The sequence below is a fragment of the Mesocricetus auratus genome, unplaced genomic scaffold (genome assembly GCF_017639785.1).
Source record: "Mesocricetus auratus isolate SY011 unplaced genomic scaffold, BCM_Maur_2.0 Super-Scaffold_6731, whole genome shotgun sequence".
Classification (NCBI taxonomy): Eukaryota; Metazoa; Chordata; class Mammalia; order Rodentia; family Cricetidae; genus Mesocricetus; species Mesocricetus auratus.
The window spans coordinates 15,141,852-15,163,357 of record NW_024429185.1 but is presented as its reverse complement, the minus strand read 5'-3'; the positions used below and the strand labels follow the sequence as shown (position 1 = coordinate 15,163,357).

General features: G+C 42.3%; 1 long non-coding RNA gene across 1 annotated transcript; it reads left to right on the top strand.

The window, feature by feature from the left end:
- Positions 1–7,884: 7,884 nt before the first annotated feature.
- On the top strand, positions 7,885–9,994 carry LOC121139171. The gene is made up of 2 exons (XR_005876015.1): positions 7,885–8,139; positions 9,244–9,994. It is a non-coding gene; the product is annotated as an uncharacterized LOC121139171 (long non-coding RNA).
- Positions 9,995–21,506: the final 11,512 nt, after the last annotated feature.

Genomic DNA, 21,506 nt, shown 5'->3' with positions numbered 1-21,506 from the left:
ACTTATTACATGTATTTTAGGTAAATATAAATTAGTATGATTCCTTAAGGCTTTTACAAACATCTATAGTGTTATTTATCCCTTTTCCTTTTCTCTGTTTCTTTTATTAAAGAAGCAGTTTATTTTTATTTTGTGTGCATTGTGTTTTTCCTGCACACATGTCTGTGTGAGGGCGTTGGATACTGGAGTTACAGACAGTTGTGAGTTGCTATGTGGTTGCTGGGAATTGAACCCAGGTCCTCTGGAAGAGCAGCCAGTGCTGTTATCTATGGAGCTATCTCTCTAGCCCCTCCCACCCTCTCTTCGATTAAATTCGTCTTCTCCATTTTTCCCATTCTCCACTTCATAAATCCAACACACACTAACTTTGACAAAATGGGAAAGGTGTTGGCTTGATCTAACTGGAAAACTCGAGAGGCCCCCCTTTTTAGGGTCCTATTATATACCATACAGTCTGATCAATTTACTGTGCAATCCTGGCCAGCCTTAGACTCTTCCCTCAGCTTCCTGAATGGTAGGATGGCCGGGGTGTGCCACCACACCCAGCTTTAGTCTAAATCTTGTGTTTCCGGTATAGCTGGATCTGAGGCTTCAATGTTGTCAAATTGTTTCTGTTCCCCCATTCTCTCTCACTCTTCCTTGTATTGTCAGTCTGCCCTGCCTGTCTTTAAAGTCCTACTCCAAGGAAAATATTCTAATCGAAGCCGAGCTCTGATTGGTTTGCCTGGATCACATGTCTACCTTTGGCTGCATACTAAGTGCTCCTCAGGGGTGGATCCTGACTGGACAGCCTCAGGTAGAAAGAGTGCATCTTGGGGTGTAGCTAGCAATGTTGTCTTCCTCCTTCAAATCACATTCGAGTTTGATGAGGAGATTGCTTTTCAGAACGGGAAATTAAGAGATTAAACAAACAAATGGCTACATATTCGTTACTATATTCACTAAGCTTTCCCCCTTCTTACTATGATTTCTTTTTCTTTATTTTTGTCATAATACAGCTTTATATGGAGTTATAGAGAGGATTTTTTTTACTTTTTATTGATTCTTTATGAATTACCCATCATGCATCTTGATCCCACTCACCTCCCCATCCCTTCTCATCCGCCCTCTGCCCTTGCAACCCCCCCAAGAGAAAACAAAATTAAATTAAATTAAAAAGCACAAAAGACATGTCTCATTGTGGAAGCTGTAGTGTGACACTGTGAATAACACAGTAAGCCGTTTGGTTCATGTATGTTTATTTGCAAGGGTTTATTGTAATGAGTCATTATTGGTCTGGTTCGAGGCCTTTGGTTTCTGCTACACTATCAATACTGGGCTGTCAGCGGGACTCCTCTTGGATATCCTGTTGTCCTGAGACATGGAGATCTTGCAACTTTGGGGCTGTAGGGCTGACCCCTTGACATTCTTCGGATCACAGATGAGGGGGATGTTGGGATAAGCTAACTCCTGGCCCTGGTTCTGGGCCTGGGTTGTTGCTGGGTTGGTCAGCCCACCGGTTTTCCCTCATCCTCAACACCAAGGTGCACTGTCCGACACTGCCCGGGCCGGCTCCCCATGTGCAGCAAGCAGCAAGGGGCAGGGCCAGTTCTGATCGCAAGCCCCAGACCCTCAGGTACACCTTCATCACCAGAGTCAACTCTACTGCCTTGCCTAGGCTAAGTGCAGGGTCCGCTCTCCCAAGTTCTGCACCTGGTGAAAGGTAGGGCGGCTCTCTCATTCTTGTGACCTCGGGGCAAGCTTTTCCCACCTGCCACAGGCAGTGAGAGGTGCCTGGGCAGCGGAGGGCGTCTCCTCCTTGCTCACACCACCACACGGCAGATGAGGGGCAGTACCAGATCTCTCACTCGAATGTTCTCTGGCCAGCAAGCGCGCGCGCACGCGCGCGCACACACACACACACACACACACACACACACACACACACACACACACACACACACACACACACACACACACACACACACACACACACACACACACACACGTTGGCAAGGTCAGCTCTGCTGTGCTGCCCAGGCAAGGGGCAGGGCCCAAGCTGCAGTTGGAGAGGAGCAGGATCAGCTCTCTCACCTGCCTCAGGCCGCTGGGGGTGGGGGTGGGGGAGAGTGGGACATCTTTCCCTTGCCCTGGCCGCCACATGGTGCACAGCAAACGCAGGGTGTGGAGGCAGCTCTCCCTCCCACTCTCACAACCTTTGCTATGACTTCTTTAAAAATACGTTGCCATGATACTTTTGTCAATTATGCGACTTATGATTCATGGATTCCGGAGCTCTTGCCTTCAGACCTGATCAGCGCACCAAGCTCTGCCACTTTTCCCTTGAAAATGACTGTGATAACTGTCATTTGCTTTTTTCTCCTTGATTTAGGTCCAGTTTTCTCAACCTTGGCATTACTGATGGTGTGAATTGTCTGTTCCTTGAGACAGGGCACTCTCCTATGCCTTATGGATGGTTAGCTGTACCCTTGCCCTCTACCGGATGGATCTCAAAGGATTCTCCCCTGTGTCCCAGCCAAAGATAACTCCAGAGTCTGCAAACGTCTATCAAGGGTAAAATAGCCCTGTACTAGAAGCTGTAGCCTACACATTTGTTATTTCATACTTGGAGTGTTCTGTTGGCTTTTAAACAGCATTTCTACTCCTGTTGGGATTTTTAAAAAGCAGTTGAGAGAGAAAGACACCATGCAGCAGAGTTCAAGTGGAGAGGCTTTTTATTAAGGGAAAAGGATCGTAAAAAGGGGAAAGGGGAGGGCGGGGGAGACTGGCCTCTGGGCACAGGAACAGTGAGAAAGAGGAAAGAGGCATAAAGAGAGGTAGAGAGAGAAGGACAGAGGGAGAAACAGAGATCGAGAGAGAGAGAGAGAGAGAGAGAGAGAGAGAGAGAGAGAGAGAGGGAGGGAGGGAGGGAGGGAGGGAGGGGGAGAGAGAGATAAAGAGGGAGAGGGAGAGAGGGGAGGGGAGAGAGAGAGGGAGAGAGGGGGAGGGAGAGGGAGAGTGGGAAGGGGGAGAGGGAGAGGGACAGGGAGAGGGAGAGAGAGGGAGAGAGAGGGAGGGAGAGGGAGGGAGGGAGGGAGGGAGAGAGAGAGGGGGGAGGGAGAGGGGGGGCAGGGAGAGAGAGAGGGGAGGTGGGCAGAGCCCCTTTAAAAGGAAATATAGGGCACAGGTGGTGCTCTTGGTGGCAGCAGCCGAGGGTGCATCTTGTCAGAACTCCACAGACCAGTAAAAATGCCTAAATACTAACAACTCCTATTCTTCCTCTTTCTTTTATTTTCCATGCCACACTGCCAAAACCGTCCCCTTAAGGTACCTCACCGGTTACAAAAATAACTTGATAATTTTCTGCCAACTTCCTCCCACTGTTTCCTCAATAAAGACCAGATTCTTTAATCTGGCTTTTATAATCACACCCATAACCTATCACTGCTCAGTTAAACAAAGAGCTATGCTCTACTCTAAGTGAGCCCTCTGTCAGATGTGGGGTTGGTGAAGATCTTTTTCCATTCTGTAGGGAGCCATTTTGTCTTGTTGACTGTGTTCTTTACAGAAGCTTCTCAGTTTCAGGAAGTCACATTTATTAATTGTTTTTCTCAAAGTCTGTGCTACTGGTGTTCTATTTAGGAAGTGGTGCACTGTGCCTAGGAGTTCAAACTTATTTCCCATTTTAGTGTGGCTGGATTTATGTTGAGGTCTTTGATTCATTTGGACTTGAGTTTTGTGCATGGCGATAGACATGGATCTATCTGCAGTCTTCTACATGTTGACAGCCAACCGGTTATGCCAGCACCGTTTGTTCAATACGTCTTCTTTTTTTCATATTATACTTTTAGCATCTTTGTCAAAAATAAGGTGTTCATGGGTATGTGCGTTGATATCAGGGGTCTTCAATTCGATTCCATTGATCCACCTGTCTGTTTTTATGCCAATAGTAAGCTGTTTTCATTATTATAGCTCTATAGTAGAGCTTGAAGTCAGGGATGGCAATGCCCCCAGACTGACTCCCAGCTTTTATTATTAAGACCTATTAGAGCTTGTGTTACAAGAATGGGAATGAAGCCGGGCGTTGGTGGCGCACGCCTTTTATCCCAGCACTCGGGAGGCAGAGGCAGGTGGATCTCTGTGAGTTCGAGGCCAGCCTGGTCTACAGGGTGAGTTCCAGAACAGCCTCCAAAGCCACAGAGAAACCCTGTCTCGAAAAAACAAAAAAACAAAAAAAAAAAAAAAGAATGGGAATGAAAAGGTTCCTTTTCTTTCTCCTTATTCACTTCGAGGCAGAAGCATCTTTAATAGGAAGATATCAGATGACATGAAGGAGATGTATGAAGAGTTGGCTCAGTGGTTAAGAGCAGCTATTGCTCTTGGACAGGACTGGAGGTTGGTTCTAGTACCCACATGAAGCAGATCACAACTTCCTGTCACTCCAGCTCCCAGGAATCTGATGTCCTCTCCTGGCCTTAGTAGGCACATGCACACACACGAGCATGCACACAAACACAAAATAAATAAATCTTTTAAAAAGTGGTAATGATAACAGAAAAATTACTGTAAACATTTGTTGATAGCATCAACTATATTGGGTGTATTGCTGAAGGTCAACAACCCTAAGTATTATTGCTATGACACCTGTTTCTTAAGTAAATATGAGCCTTGGAGGGGTGAAGTAACTTACCCTAATTACTTTGTTGCTTCATGGTGAAGTAAGGATTTTAAGCTAGCTGTTATTATTAATTATCTAAATTGCTGCAATGCTCATATTCTAAATAAATTGAATTTTCTTAGTATATCTGAAGGAAATGACCATATGATGTGGACTTTTTCCATTTGGAGTATCCATGAATTGGGCAACTTCTGTTGGTTTTCCAGAATTTCTCTGCATTGCTCCCTTTTGCTCTGGGCACCAAGGATAGGACTTCCTTAGGTTGGAGGGAGTGAGGTTGATAGTCAGCTTCTTTGTCTCTTTGACAGATGGCTGCTACCTCCGGCTCCTGCCTGGTGGCATTACCCTGCAGTCTCCCCTGTCTCTGTGTTCTAGTGACCACTCCTTCCCTTCACCACTTGGACTGAAGGCTTGCAATGCTTGCTCTGCCAGCTCCAGGGATTACAAAAGCCTTCTGTGGTTTCTTTCTGCTTGGTCTAGATCTTTGTAAATCAACCCTTAATTCAACTCTGACTTTTCCTGTTTTGAGTTTGCCTTTTGTTCTGATTGATGCAGTCCCTTCGAGAGCGCCCCATTTCTGGCATGGTTCTCCTTCGGTTTACACTTATGCCGGATCTAGTAGTTGGACAAACTGAACCCCCTGCCACAGGAAGGGAAGCGAATGTTCCTATTCCTGAATCCTGTGATTTCAAGGAGGATTCTGCTCAGTGTCATGGACCTAGGGAGGGCAGGAATTCCAGGTCTGTAGTTCTGGTTCAGTCATCCCAGGGATGTGGGTTCAATGATGGCTTTTTGACTAACTACAGGACTCAAGGATGTACAGTGATTATTTTCTCAAAGACAACATGAATTGACCTAAAGTCTTAGGGCAATCTTTGTTTTTGTTTTTGTTTTTCTTTTGGCTAAAGAAAAAATTCTTATTGGCAGGTTTGGCCCACACCTGCAGGGATAGCAAGTCTGCTTTAGTTGTACGTAGAGTCATGGGATACAGGCTCTTTTCTACTTTGCCTGGAAGTCTGGAAGTATAACCAAAAGGTTTGGCGCTGGAGAGATGGCTCGGTGGTTGGGAGCACTGCCTGCTCTTCCAAAGGTTCTGAGTTCAATTCCCAGAAACCACATGGTGGCTTACAGCCATCTGTGGGGAAATCTGGTGTCCTCTTCTGGCCTGCATGCCATACATAAATAAATAAATACATCTTAAAAAACAAACACAAGCAAACAATAGGTTTTAGTGACTTTAGCAATTCCCTGGAGAATGTCACCAACTGTTATTAAATTCATTTGATTTAGACTTGGGGCATGCCCATCCATCAATCTTTATTCACAAGGAAATTGGGATTAGAAAGTTTGCTTCTTTGAAAGTGAAATTTTACCTCACTCCTCATCCACAATTCTATATACAGGAGAAATTACAGATTCCTAGAAATGAGCTTTAGGAAAATACCTATTGAGTTCATGAAATATCCCAGAGTTTTCTTGGAAGAAATGACAGCTGCTGGCCAGGTCAGAAATGGATTTTCTAGGTGGAGAAAATGGTGTGGGAACTGTCATAGGTAGGAGAAAACATGAGCATTTTTTCACTCCCAGGCTGTATCCTAGAATGACAGCATTGAGAATTCAGGTGTGTGTCATTAAGGCCACGTGGGCCGGGGTAGTTGGCATCTGAACATTAAGGTGACCAACCTCCTTGTTTGCTAGGAGTGTTCCAACTTAACACTAACAGTCCCAGGTCCCAAGAAACTCAGAAGCTGCAGACAAATGTGGACAGGTATTCCCAGAAGGAGGTACATCTGTAAAGGTTCATTGATTAGAACTGCATTGGTGTGGAGAAGTTGGGATGTTGCAGGTCTAGAGGCTAACTACCTATCTTTAGCTCCCAGAAAAACTGTGTTGGAGCTAACATCCTGTGACTAAATACTTAAAACCTTTTGGAATCTGTTAGTTTTAACAGACCACTAGCTTCTACCAACTCGAAAGACAGGAATGTTGTGTAGCATCTGAGGTCTGCAGGAGAGACTCCTCAATCTTGCTGTAACCAACTCAGTGATGGTTCCACCGTGTGTTGTAAAGCTGACTTGATTTGTTAATTTCTTTGTTCGGTTACTGTTACTACAAAAAATTAAATTAAAAAAGTCCTTGAAATTCCTTTCATGTTGGAACATGGAACCTGAGGTAAGGTAGCTTTGTATTTTTGTATTTCCTGGGCCATGTTCGCTCAAATTTTGCACCAGAATAAATTATCTTATTCTTGTTGAGATGAACACTATGGTTGTTGTTGTTGTTTTTAGCATCAATACATGCCAGGACAGTTAGCTACCTTCTGCTACACAAGCAGCTATTAAATATTTTAGATCTCTTTCTTGAATGATATGTTGAGGTACTGGGCTACAGAAATGGCTCCGTGGGGAAAGGGCTTTACCACGAGAGCTTGAGGACCTGAATTCAGATACCTACAACCCACATAGAGCTGGGCATGGTAGCACCTGTCTGAAATCCCAGCATTCCTATGTCAAGACGGGAGGCAAAGACAGGGCTATCTCCAGCACACAGGCTAGCTACATAGCAGCAAACCACAGGCCCTGTTGCGAATGAGGTGGATGGAAGACCTTACATCTGAGGTTGTTCTGTGACCTGCACACATGTGCTTGGCGTATGGGAGCCTACCTGCATTCACATACACTCACTTGTATGCACACGTGCTCGATAAACTTAGGTATACTCATGTAACATGTCATGCACACCTCCAATGTGTGCTCTGAGCCTTTGCTTAATAAGCTTGACTCTTTGACAGTTCTTTTGCTTTTTTTATTATTTTGGCTCCTGGGTAGGATTTCTAACTTATGCCCTCGGTCTCATGCATTGTTTAAGATAACCTCCCCTCACGTTGACAGCCTAAGGAACTTTCCTATACGTGTAGCCTCGGAAGGCCCCTTGAACTCCTCTTTCCTGCTAGCAGATGAATTCGCCTCCAGGATCTTTGAAGAATACTCCTAAAAGACTTTTCTGCTTAGAGGAAATTCCTTTTTAGCCCCAGAAAGCGACTGACTGCGGGAAAAGAAGGGCTTCTATGACTGGAGTGTGCTGGGAGACACTCTGAGAAACCACAGCACCGTTTTTAGTTTTTCTTTTTTTTAAGTCCCCGAATCCTCACTATAGACGAATCTGCAAGAATAGCAGATACACCAGCTGATGCCGGTGGCAGGCAGGAGTGTTCTTCCTATCGGCTGCTTTCAGAGCCAAACAGCTGTGCTCCGCCTCTGTTCCCCGGGCACCTGCCAGCCTCCTTCCCTGCTGGAGTGCTTCCCTGCAGCGGCACTGGAGAATGTCACTAGCCAGACCAAGGCACAGAAGGCACATCACAGAAAAATCTTGTCACAATGCCTTCCCACACACTTGTGAAAGTGACAGGCATTTGTAAATAATTTACAAGAGGATAAATTCCTTATTGAAATTGAGGACCGTGATATCTCTGCTCTCAGGAGGTAAGGAGCATAGATGGTGTCGAAGTCCTTGGGAATTCTAGGTCTGATTTTTCTACTTGGCAATAGTGCATAAGAGGTGCACATTTAATACAAACAGTTCTGATTTTCAATGCTGATAGTTTCTTGGGCTAACAATATGCTATCAGATTCTCTTCATGTCCGTTACATAGTGAAGCTGCCGAGCTATGGGATCCTGTGGGCTAGGCCCATGTTCAAGTTACAGTATTTTCACCTTATAATTTATTTTTGTGACATAATCCCATTGCAAGCAATGTATTTCACATTTGAAAGTATTTATGTGTCATAAGCCAAATCGATCATCTACAACTCTCAGGTCTGTAGATGACCAACTCTGTAGGTCACCACCACCGTCATCATCATCACCATCACCATTTTTTGTTTGTTTGTTTTTTGTTGTTGTTTTGGCCAAATAAGTTTTGGAAACAGGAAGATGAGCAACTAACTACCCAGCCTGAGTTTGTGTCCTAAGGAATGAATTTCATTCATATTCCACCCTTGTTGCCATAGTCATGCTCTCTGCATTATAGCCTTTGTTCAATCCATACCATTAGAAAAAAACTACAGAAAGTTAGTTCTGCTGTGGCCTTGGATGCCTGTTAGCTCCACTCGTGTGTGAGATACTAGAGATGGCGTGCTTACTCAGCTGTCTGTTGGTGACTGTTTCAGATCATCTTGGGAGGAATATTTGGGGAAGCCAATCCACATTATCCATTTTTTAAAGTTCTATTCCTATCTTTTCAGTACACTGAGGAAGAAACACACAGCCTCTAGAATCATGAAAAAGGAATAGCTTTCTTCCAGAAAGACACAGATTTTTAGAATCTCAAGGGGATGGAACAATCCTGTGTTCGTAATTTCTCCAGGCTATCTTTCATTCTCTTTGTTGCCCCTCTGCCTTTTCCTGCCCCTCCTGGAAGGCAGGGTTGGGTCATACGAATTACACCATCTTGTCAATTAGTGACTACCAGGTGTATGAGAAATGCCCAAGCAAGAAGGGGCAGTGCCAGGCAGGTCAGGGATCCACCCACTCCAGGGCCTAAGTCAGAGAGGGGCAGTTACTTGTGATTTCTTTGTGTGCCTCAGCAGTAGCTGCGCCCAGCGATGAGAAGATCAGAAATCAGCCCGGACAAGGCTGAGTGAAAAGCCTGAGTCACACGAGCAAGCTCAGACAAACCAGTCCTGTCGTCGGGACTTAACTGCCTCTGTATCGTGAAAGCAAACCAAGCCTGGAGGGGTGGGGGCGGAGGAAAATGAAGAGCAAATGTCCTGTCTGACCCGGGAGAGCAGCAGGAAGGCGTTTGAAGAGAAGCCACACTTGCATTTCTCCGAAGGAACTTCACCAGTCCGCTGGTGAGACGCCACTTTTGTAGAAAATTATGTATGAACATTGAAGATTAGGAAGCATTGAATGTATAGATTGGTTTCTGGTCTATGCGCTCTAAGCTGTATCCCTAGACCCAGAATTCTTAGCAAAGATTTCCCAGGGTGTAGGACTGTGAGCCTATTTTGTTTACTATTGTCTATTTCTAGTAACTCTTTTCACCCTTTAAGGCAGGGAAAAGGCTCAGAACCCACTTTATAGCACAGACTGGCTTTGAATGTACTATGCAGCCAGGTACTGGCCTTACACTCACAGTAATCCTCCGGCCTCTGTTTCCTAAGTTCTAGAATTCCAGGTAAGCCCCTATGCCAGGCTTAAGTTAGTGCCATGAAAACTACAGATTTACCAATTTTTTCCCTTTTGCCTGTAAACTTCTAAAATAATTAAAATTGTATACATATTTTATTTATGTCAACACTGGAGCACCTGCTATAAATAAAAACTCAAATAATCGGTGTGGAAATATTTGTAAAAAGAAGTAAAGATAGCATACTATGAAAATGTAAAGAAGTAAGAGATGGCTTTGTAATGAACTCCTGTGTTAGGTAACACTGTGCAAAGTTGGGGGCATGAGACACATTTCCATTAGACGCCAACATAGGAGATCCCTCCTCTTGGAATAGAATACTGTATTGCAATTAATAAAGGATATGTGTGAACTTTAGTCAATACAGAAAAACAAAAAATGAACAAGTGGAGGGTCAGTTGCACAAGAGTTTGTCATTTCACAGTGGAGAGCACAGCCTGAACACCAGGAAAGCATGAGAGCACGTGGCTCTTCTGGGGTGGAATAATAGATTGTGTGTATCAGCACGTTCTCCTGAGGGAGAAAAGATAGTGTTCATGTATAAAGCTTTGGATGGCTTGCAAAACAGTGTCACAGATTAGGAAGCCACAGGAGGCTCCATGATGAAGGAAGAAATCCAATTTTATTTGTATTGCAGACATTAAAACAAACAAACAAACAAAAGCTCATGAAACTACATTCCATTTTGTAACTGATCCTCAACTTAACATTTTTATATCTTTTTGCATCAACAAGCATGCAGATATCTTCTTAATTGCAACTTAGTCTCCTATTATACAGAAGTCCCGTGATGTATTTAAAACCTTTGGTGAATATTTAAGCTAGTTCAAATATTTAGATTTTATAAGCACTGTAGCTCAAACAGTGTATGTGGTGTGTGTGTGTGTGTGTGTGTCTCGCTTGGGACTGAATCTAGGACTTGGTGTATACTAGGTAAGTACTCTACCTCTGAGCTACAGCTTCGGCCAGGAGGAATCAATTTAGGTGTTTGTCTTCTCTAGTTACTTCCTTTGGGCCACTTTTTGGAAATATATTTTCTAGTTCCTTTCCAAGACGTCAGTCTTTCTCTTTTCTTTGGGTAAGTTTCCTCTCCTACTCCAAGATTTTACCAGTGTTCACTTTTGTTAATATTAGTGTTCAGTGTTATCATTTTGTACTTGTAAGTTTAGCTGGATGCTCTGTGTTAGTCCATGTTCTTTTAGCAAAGCAACTACCCACGCCAATCAGCCTACTGAAAGAAGAGGGGTTTTGGCTCACAGTCCTGGGGGGTGCCAGCTGGGAGATACTTGATTGCCTTTGGCTCATGGTGAGTTAGCCCATCATGATAGAGGAGAACCCCATGCCTCATGGTCAGGGAGCCCAAGAAGAGGCAGATAAGGTCCCACAATCCCCTTTGAGAGTTTGCTGCCAGCAACCTGAAGAGCACTCACTTAGCCCCATCTTCTAAAGAGTCTGTCTTCTTCTAAGTGCCACTCTGGAACAAATCCTTGATGCATGGACCTGTGAGTACATTCCAGATCCAAATTCTAGCACTGTCTTGACTCTATTTTATATATTGGGAGGGGGCTGGGGGATTAAACTCAATTTTTAATCTCTTGCTGACTCCCTTACATATATTTGGTATAAGCTTTAGGTGTGGCATATATCCTCTTCATTTGCCCTGGGGACAGTATCACACTGCTTTCCAATGGATTTAATACACAGTAGGGACATTTCCCTTAGTCTAAACAGTGGTAGATAGCTTCCTTTATGTGCTGTAGGGATTGTCTGTTCAACTTAGCGTTTTGTAAGTGTTTTTGTATTAGCAGTCTTTCTTGTAGCAAGCTTTCTTGGACTGCCCTTCTCCAAATCATGACACAGAGACTGAATGCTTGGTCTTAGCTTGGAGTTGTTTCTAGATGGAAATTTAAAAAAAAAATTAACCCATTCCTATTAATCTATGTGCTGTTCCAAGGCTCGTTTACATCATCTGCTTATTGTCCATCCTGCTTCCTCCTTGTCTGGCTGACTGTCCTCTGGCCTGGTGGACTTGCACTGCCTATCCCTCTTTTGCCTAGTTATTGGCCATTGAGTCTTGAATTAGGCCAATCAGGTGCCTTAGGCAGACAAGTAAAGCAGCAGCACATCTTTACATAGTTAAACAAATGCAGCATGTCTTCACATAATTAATTAGGTATTCTATTCCACAACACCTTCTGTCATGGATAGTGTGGTCAGGCAAGTCCACCCTTACAGAAGTGACACCAAAAGAACGTTTTGTGTATGTTCGAAAGTGGGTGATGGAGAAGGTTGGTGGGTTAGGGAACTAAAGCATGCATTACATTGACAGTGAAATAGAATGAAACCAAATGATTGTGGTATTGAAGACCCAAGATTAAATATGCTATGTACTTTTAAAAAATTAGACATTAATGCATGTGTGTGTGTGTGTGCGCGCGTGCGCACACACTCGCACTACAGAGTGTATGTGGATATGTGGATATAAAGGACAACTTGACAATCAGCTATCTCCTTCCACTATGTGAGTCTTTTTTTTTTTTTTTTTTTTGGTTTTTCGAGACAGGGTTTCTCTGTGGCTTTGGGGGCTGTCCTGGAACTCACTTGGTAGTCCAGGCTGGTCTTGAACTCACAGAGATCCGCCTGCCTCTGCCTCGTGAGTGCTGAGATTAAAGGCGTGCGCCACCAACGCCTGGCTCACTATGTGAGTCTTAAGGATGACCTCAGATCGTCAGATGTGGTGGCTTGAATGAAAACAGCCCCCATAAATCCATAGGGAGTTTCACTGTTAGGAGGTGTGGCCTTGTTGGCATAGGTGTGGCTTGTTGGAGGAAGTACATCATTGGGGGTGTGCTTTGAGGTCTCAGATGCTCAAGCCACGCCTTGTGTAGTGGTCTCTTCCTGCTGCCTGCTGATCCAGATGTAGAAACCTCAGCTCTTTCTCCAGCCCCATGTTTTCCTGCATACCAACATGCTTCCCTCCATGGTGATAATGGACTAGATATCTGGAAGTGTAAGCCAGCCCCAGTTAAATGTTTTCCTTTATAAGACCTGCCATGGTTATGGTATCTTTTCACAGCATCAGAAACTCTAAAACACCAGGTTTTAATGGGAAGTATTTTTATTCAGTGGGCCATCTCATCCTTTTAGTTTTGTTGGTGTATAATCCATCCATGGATGTCTTCATGATGTTTTCTAAAGCTGCACAAAAACACTTCATTCCTGAAGTCCCAAGGAGGTCAACCACAGAGAGATAATTGGCAAGCATTCAAATGTGTCAAAGAGAAGACAGGTTTCTCTGAGCTTAGAAAGTATTGATCTAACCTGTCTGACTTGGAGTTTCTCAGATTTGTCTGGCGTTTTGCAGGTTTATCTCTGCTTTTTCGGGTTTGAGAATTACATGTGTTTGTGTAGCCCCTGTTAATTTATGAATTCACGTAGGTTTTTGTTTGTTTGTTTGTTTTTAGTTTCTGTGACTAGCTTTTTGAGAAATCTGCTTTTTGTACTGCCTGAGCCTCACTCTTCTGCTTCACATCTTGCTGCTTCATTCAGGGGTTAGTAGCGGCATAGTTAGGAGCAGGACAGGGTTAGTGGCATGGCAAATGTGGATTGTGAGGTGCTCCCATCTGCCAGTGATCCTGGTGACAGCATTGCTTATCATTGCTTTTCCGAATCTCTAAGATCGCAGTTTTCATATTTTATTTTTAAAGTTAGGTGAGAGTTTCAGCATAAACTTCCTACCTCCAGTAAAGGCTGAGGGATCTGCCCTACTCAGGTCTAGAACATGGTCCTCTGTCCCTGAGTCTAATGATTATTTCCCTCAAATTCCTTGTTCCTGTAACAATGCCTGTGTAAATGCCATTTTGGTGCAGAGAGATGGATTTTGTATGCTAATCGCTTATTTATGATTTTAAATCTATATTTACAAATCATAAAGGCTTAAGCCTTTTTTATTTGTCCTACATTTTCAGCTTTGGAATAAAAAAAATAATTCCCTGGTGCAGGCACATCAGAAACAAACTGGTCTTCTTTTGACTTAAAACACCCTGGGCCTGCTGTGTTTTTAATTCTGTTTTTCATTTACTTTCAAGGAATTATTTTATGATTATTGATGTAGTAAACTTTTTAAGCGTTTTTAATCAGCACTTTTGCTTCCTGGAAATAACTTACTGTGCTTGAGACTTGACTTCTCTGCTGTAAAATTATTCTGATTTTTTTTTATAATAAACATGAACAAATCCTGTCTGTCCCCAAGGCATGCTCTAGTCTAATTTCTTGTGTTGCTTGTGTGTCTCTGTGTATCTTTATTTTTTCTGTGAAGTCTGTTGTCTGCAAGTGGTCTTTCCACAGCATATACTTTTATTGAGGAAAGGGAAGAGAAATTTGATATTTTTTTCTTTGTAGTCTATTTCTGAGTCATACATCAGACTTTCACATTATAGTGATAAGCCTTTCCATTTCTTCCTGTTTTTCTCTCGCCTTTGCTTACAGGTTTCTTAGCTGTGGCCATAGGTAAATAAAAGTTCCTATTGTTATATATTTTGTGGTTTATATCTTCTACAAATATGAAATAGGCCAGCCTGGCCTCCAACACAAAGAAATCCACCTGCCTCTGTCTCCCTGGTGCTGGGGTTAAAGGTGTGCGCCTCTACCACCCCGCTCAAAATTTAACTATTTAAATAAATAAAAACACTCTTATTAGAAGACAGGAATAAGGTTATACAGAAATAAGAAAAAAATCAGAATAATTTTAAGTGAATTGGAAACATGGAAGATAACTATTTGTAACATGAAGCTAATGTTTTTTGTTTTCCCCTTATCTTGAACTACCAAATATCAAGGTCTAGTGGGCATCCCAAAGTACCCACTAGTACCCAAGGAATCCAAGCAGATGAGGGAAGCTAAGCTTACACCGTTGTCTCTTGTATCCTTTTGTTTCTCCTTTCTCTTGAGATTGTGTTTTCAGAACTAGGAGAATATTTAAACCTTATTTTTCAAACTTGTCTTTGTATCTGCTTTGTACTATGCTCTTAGAAAATGACTCCATGCATGAAGCATTTATAAGAATTGTGTGCATGTATCATCAGGACCATTAGGACACAAGCTACGTCAGGAAATGTAGTCATTAACTGATAAGGTTTCTTTAGCCTTGAGAGTTCTTGTGTCATATACCTAAGACAGCCCTGCATTCTGGTGAGTCTCCTTAACTTAAATGTTTGAATGTGCTTTGAAGTCTTCTTATTCCTGTGACCTGTCATTAGGTGTTAAGCTCAAACACTGGCTATTTTAAGCTCTAAGTACTTCCATTTAAATTTTCAAGTAATTATTACTCCTTGAATTTAAAGTGCATAGCTCTTCAGGTGCAAAAATCACACTCAAGTGATCCAGCTTATGCATAAATATAAGCAACCTTAGAGTAAAGGAAATCTAAATTAACCAACCCTGGATCTGCTATAATCTGAGTAAACTACACATAGGTTTTAGGCTGCAACATTTCTACTACAACCTAGCAACTAAAAATACTACCTGTGTGCTTGCGGGTAAATTATGACTGTCATGGGGACCATAATTTTGAACTTGATATTTGTAACTATAAATCTCAACTCTGTTTCTGCCTTATTCCCACACAGGGAGAATGTTCTGGAACCTTCTTTGGTTTCCTGTGATAATAGCACTTGGCCTGATTCTGCTATTGAGGCTATTGTCTAAGTTGTCGAGGTATAGCCATATTTGAAGAAGAAGTCTCAGGCAAGCCCCAGCCTGTATGGTGAACATCATATAGATAGCAGTACCAATAATCAGAGACACACTGAATGGTGCGATTAGCACATTAGAATAGTCTAATAGAAGAACTGAGGAAGCTGGGTGTGGTGACACCCACTTGTAGTTTCAATGCTTAGAAGAGTGTGAATTTCAGGCCGGGCTAGTCTGGGCTACATAAAGAAACCCTTTGTCAAGAGAGGCAAAAACAAAGATAAAAACAAAACAAAACAAAAAGCAACCAACCAACAAACAAAAAACAGGGGAAGGATAAGAGAGAAGATCAACAAAGAGGACATACATCAAATGTGAGTTACAGTAAACAATGTGTTATGACATTCCAGGCATGGGTTATGTTAACACAAACAGTGGTGTAAAGAATTGTCTTTAGACAAAATTATATTAAAAACATATCTGGGGATGGTGAGAAAATTAGTGCTTGTTTGAGTAATAATGCTATTTAGTGTATTAGACATCTAGTGCTGACTGCAAAACAGCACACAAAATTCATCTTCTTAAAACAGCACACATTAGGATGTCTCAAATTTTAATTGGGCTTAGTATGTCTTCTGGCTTCAATTACAAACATGATTCAGGGTGGAAGTCTAGCATAGAGCCTTGGCTAGAGAAGTATTTACCTCCCAAGTCGTTCAAGATTCAAATTCTTACAAGGCTGGTAGCTGGAATTGAAAGCATAGCAGAAGATGGACAGTCATGCAATATCTGTCTGAGTACTTCCTTTGTGTTAAGCTCTGTCTAGGTTGGAATGGGTTCTGTTGGAAAGATTTCCATTCCTTCCCAGAGCATTATCTTGCTACATGGAGTGCACAGGAATGCAATGGGGTTTGAGACAGAGGTCTCTGTTTAACGGAACCTAACCAGGCCAGTAACAGTAACTTTCAGGCACATTGATTACATTCTACTGGTTAAAAGCAACTCACAGTGGGCAGTGGGTAGGACACCACACCAAAGTGAGAATGACCAAGATATGGGATCCTTGGACACTATCTTAAATTTGGCCTATCACAATAGCTAAGATGGAAATAACAGAAAATTTAAGCATAATAAAAACTAAAGGGGTGACAAGCTCTGAGAGAGTGCTGGTATACCACATGCAAGGCTTGGGTTTGTTCCCAAGCACTGCAAAAACAGAGGAATGAAAGTGGTAAGTAAAACAAACAAACAAACAAAAAAAACCCAGAACATCTATTATGTGCCAGGCATTTCCCTAAGCATCACAATTAGCAAATTCACTTAACTCTTCTAACACATTTACAAGGTAAGCACTATTATTATGTCCATTTTGATATAAGGAAATTAAACACAGAGAGCCTTAGGTCACTGTTGTGTAATTCAGGGGCTCAGGAGGCTCCACACCTCTTAAAGATTTGCAGTTAGCTGGTGTTGGGCAAGTGCATTGTTTTCTTCAGTGGTGTAGCTGCCCATAAGTTGTCTGTGTTTCTAGAAGCAATCAGTCACCCGTGCTTCCGTAAGTCCCCACAATTAAACTCACTGGTTCACCAAGTGGGATTGCTTCTGTGTTTCTGTCTTTCTGTGTTTCTGGGGTGAGGAGCTGTTTGCTCACATCTCCTCAGAAAAAGGTCACACAACAGCCACACGACTGCTAAGTGGTAAAGCTTCAGTTTGAACATTCTAATTATAGAGTTGTCACTCCTGACCAGTTTGCATCTCATGTCTTTAAGAGCTGTATGTCATCAAACTAGAAACAGTAATTTATTGCCAAATATAGTCAATTTTGGACTATCACTTATTTTCTATATTAAAAAGGGTTCTCTTGTGGGAAATAAAATTATACTGGGTAGGGTAGGTAACTTATATACTAGGACACCGTGAGTGTTTAGTTTGTGTTAGTTTTCTTCCCTTTCATTGGAAGCTAAATGGCATAGTACAGTGAGGGTAGCATTCCAAATGTCAGTCTCCGAATGGATCAAGGTTTGACAATTATTTTTATATCATTAACTCCTAGAGGATCAAAATACTCATAAGCGTTTGATGGTAACAAAATAATATAATTAATCTCTTGAGAGAATATCATTTTTACTTGGAGAGTGGAACACAACAATATTAAACAAATCATGGGCTTTGGATGAATGACTTCCTGTTAAAGAGTTGAGCAACATTTGTTTTAAAATGGAATTTGCTGGGTCTATTTTAGATTCAGCTACCAGCCTTTGAGTAGCTTGACAAATGTGTCTTTAACTGGTCTTCTACATATGATTTAAAAAAATCCCTTAGCCTTTCACCATATCTGCTGACCTCTGTTGCTCAGAGGCCTAGTGTCTCACTAAGACAAGCATGATGGAGACATCTATGAGGCCAACACAACATCTCTTCCTACTCAATTAAAAAGCATGCATTTCCCTCCACTAAAATATAGAAGAGTCTGCCCTGGGCCATCTGAGTTACATCATTTACATCATTTCTTCTTTGAAGATACCTATGAGTCCAACACGAGATCTTTTTCTACTCAATTTGAAATGTTCATTTCCCCCTACTAAGGTATAGCAGAGTCTGCCCTCCCTGGGCCATCTGAATTACATTGCTTTCTACATTATAGGACACTTGATTATTATCAGACAGAATGAAAATGAGGACATGACCGCTCCTTGATGTAGTTGGGAAGAAGGTTTTTATTGCAGATATGAGGGAGAGAACAGCCAGAGGTATCTGGAACAGTCCAGACTGAGTAAAGCCATGAGACAGGGTGGGGAGTGAGAGAGGAAGACAGAGGACAAAGAGAGCAGATAGGAACCAAGAAAACCAAGAGAGTAAGTAGCCAAAATGGCTGGGTTATATAGGAGAAAAGAGAAATTGGGGGAGGGAAGTTCAGTTCAGAGGCTGGAGAAGGTTAGGGTAGGGGGCAGGTTATGCCAGTTGGGATGACTCTGTGACAGGCACTAGTGTGCCGCCTAGAGGTTAGCATAGACTTGATACACTAATAGGCACCACAGGTAAAGGTTAATGAAGGAGTCACAGGCCCCTTTTAGCAGTGATATGGAGAATGACTCCTTTTAGCAAATAGAAACTATCTTCTTATGTCCCCCTCAAAGGAATGCTGGCTTGTCTAAATGCCAGACTTTGGGAAAAGGAATTTCTTGGGACCTAACACAGACGACAGCTGAAAGTGTTTTCTTTTGATTCCCAGGTAATTGGAAGTTATGTTCAATACCTTCACTAGTGTGAATAATTGAAAACACACTATTCCTGATAATATATCATATGTATATATGTACATTTGTGTCATAAAGAAGAAGACTAAGTCGTGAATTATTCTTCAATAAGTTGAAGAAATTTAGGACAGTGGGGTTATGGTTTGGATATTGTTGGGAGATGTCATTCTGTAAAAATTTGTCTGATTGGTTTGAATAAAGCACTGTTGGCCAATATGGGAAGCAAGATAGGTGGGACTAGGAGTCTAGGAGGATTCTGGGAAGGAGAAACACAGGGAGTCACGATGTAGCCCACCAAAGAAGTAAGATGTCCGGACCCTATTCTCCGGTAAGAGAAATACTTAGATTAACAATTATGGAATAAATACGTAAGTCAGAGGTAGCCAATAAGAAACAAGCAAACTGCCAACTGCTTCATAATTAATACAGCATCTTGTGTATTATTTGTGGACTACCACACAGCAGAGCCCAGGCAACTGGTGGGGAAAAACCAAAGTGGCTGGCAAGGAAAAGGCTTCACTCAACAGGATATGAAATGACATCTGTAGGTTCCTGTATTCAAAAGTTGGCCCTTGGCTAGCAATGACATTCTGGGAGGTGGTAGACCCTTTCAAGGCCATATATGATCCCTGGTTCCTTCCTTCTCCCTTTGCTTCGTTGGTACATCCCCTGAATGACTAAATCCTTGGAGAACCATGAGCTAGAGTGAAGCTGAACATATGTGTTGAGTTTCTTTGCAGGTATTTTGTCACAGTGATGAACATTCTGTTGACCATATCTAGGGACCATTAGTAAGTTTAGAATGTATTCTGGTTTGTGTGTAAAGTATGCCCAAAGGGCTCATGTATTTGTTGACTTGTTCCCAGTCAGTGGCGCTGTTTTGTGGCACTATGGTATGAGTGGGGCATAGATGGAGGAAGAGGGTTACTGAGAAGCAGACCAGTCCCGTTTCTGACTAGAGTCAACTCCCCGGCCCCTTGTGTAGCCCCTCCATTCCCAACTCTTTTCCTGCTACCTGGTCCACCAGGACTATCGTCAGAACTACACACTCCTGCCTCCATGGATTTATCATGCTCTTCCAACCACTGTAAACTTCACCCTCTCAAACTTTGAGCCAGAACAATGCCTTCCTCCTTGAAGTTTTCAGTCAAATAATTTTTCACAGCAATGAGAAAAGTAATTAACACGAAAATGTAGACATTAAACCCAGGCATATTTTCATATAGTATAGGGAAAGCTTTGAAATGCTGCTTTTTCTGATTGTATTTTCTCTCACTGTGATGAAATACACTGACAGAAAACAACTTGAGGAAGGTTTGGATCTATCAGGTGGGGAAGTCAAGGCAGCAGGAACTTAAAGCCAAGGCAGTTAGTCTCATCAACCACAGCCAAAGCCAGAGCAAAACTAATGCGTGCATGCCCAAAGCGTGGCTGGTATGCTTCACTCTTACATAGTTCGTAGCTGCCTGACTAGGCAATGATACTTGCCCATTAGGAATAAGTCTTCCCATGTAAATTAACTTATTAAGACAAACTCCTTACCCCTGCAAAGAGACATACCCACAGGCCAACTCAATGTAGACAGTTCCTTATGGAGACTCTTCTTAGGTGATGCTAGGTTGTGTCAAGTTGACAATTAAAGCTAACTATCACACTGTTATAAATGTACTTGTGTCCTCCCCTCCTCTTCAAATTTAGATGCCTAGTTTCATGCTTTAGCCCAGTGTCTTACTAAGACAAACATGATGGAGATACCTATGAGGCCAACACAACATCTCTTCCTACACAATTAAAAAGCTATGACTAAGGGTGTGTGTGTGTGTGTGTGCAGATGTAGTTCATTGGTAGAGTACCAATGTGCATAGAGAAAAGGTATGTGAGGACACAAGACAGACTTCTGGAAGCCAGGAAAGAAATACCCACAAAAACCCACACTTGGCATCATGATTTTGGACTTTTAGTGCCTATAATGAGAGAAAATAAATAGCTGTTTAATCCATACAGTTTGTAAAATACGGTTGTTAAACTCCTTATCACCTACAGCCTCATGTGGTTGCAGAGTGCGTTCCATTGATGTGGTTAACAAGCCCCATGTAACCTTCCTCCTCAGTACAGCCATCCCTGCTGTTCCGCTCAGTCAAGCTTGTTCAACACATGCCCTCTCGAGGGGATTTGAAAGAAAGACTCAGAACGTAAACTTAATTTGGGTAAGATACATTAACAGCAACAGTACTTGAAACCTGAGCTGTGTGACATCATACATCTTCACCTAGGGAAAGCAGGTCTTATGAAAGAAGAAAAAGAATACAGTAAATGGTCATATATGCAGAGCAGAGAGATAAGAATCCAAGAGAGAGGTCTAAGGGTGTCCTTGGCGATGCTTTTTCTAGTTCTGACTCCAATCTCTTGAGAAACCCTGTTCAAATTGTATACTTGATTTCCCCAACATTCCCTTGATTATTTATAAAAGTTTCTTTTTATTGTAGCGGTCTCTAGGCAGATTCTGTTCCCTGCAGCCTAAAGATTTTTTAATAAGACATACGGAAACGTGATAATCAAGGCCTAAAGCTTGAATTAAGTTGAAACCAGGCAATAAGCAAAAGATTAATTCATGAATTTGCTAATTGCTTATTTTTAATCTGTAATAGTGGTAGGTCTCTATTTAGCTCAGTGTAGGCATGCTCCTATGACTGCAGCAGATGCTCACAGA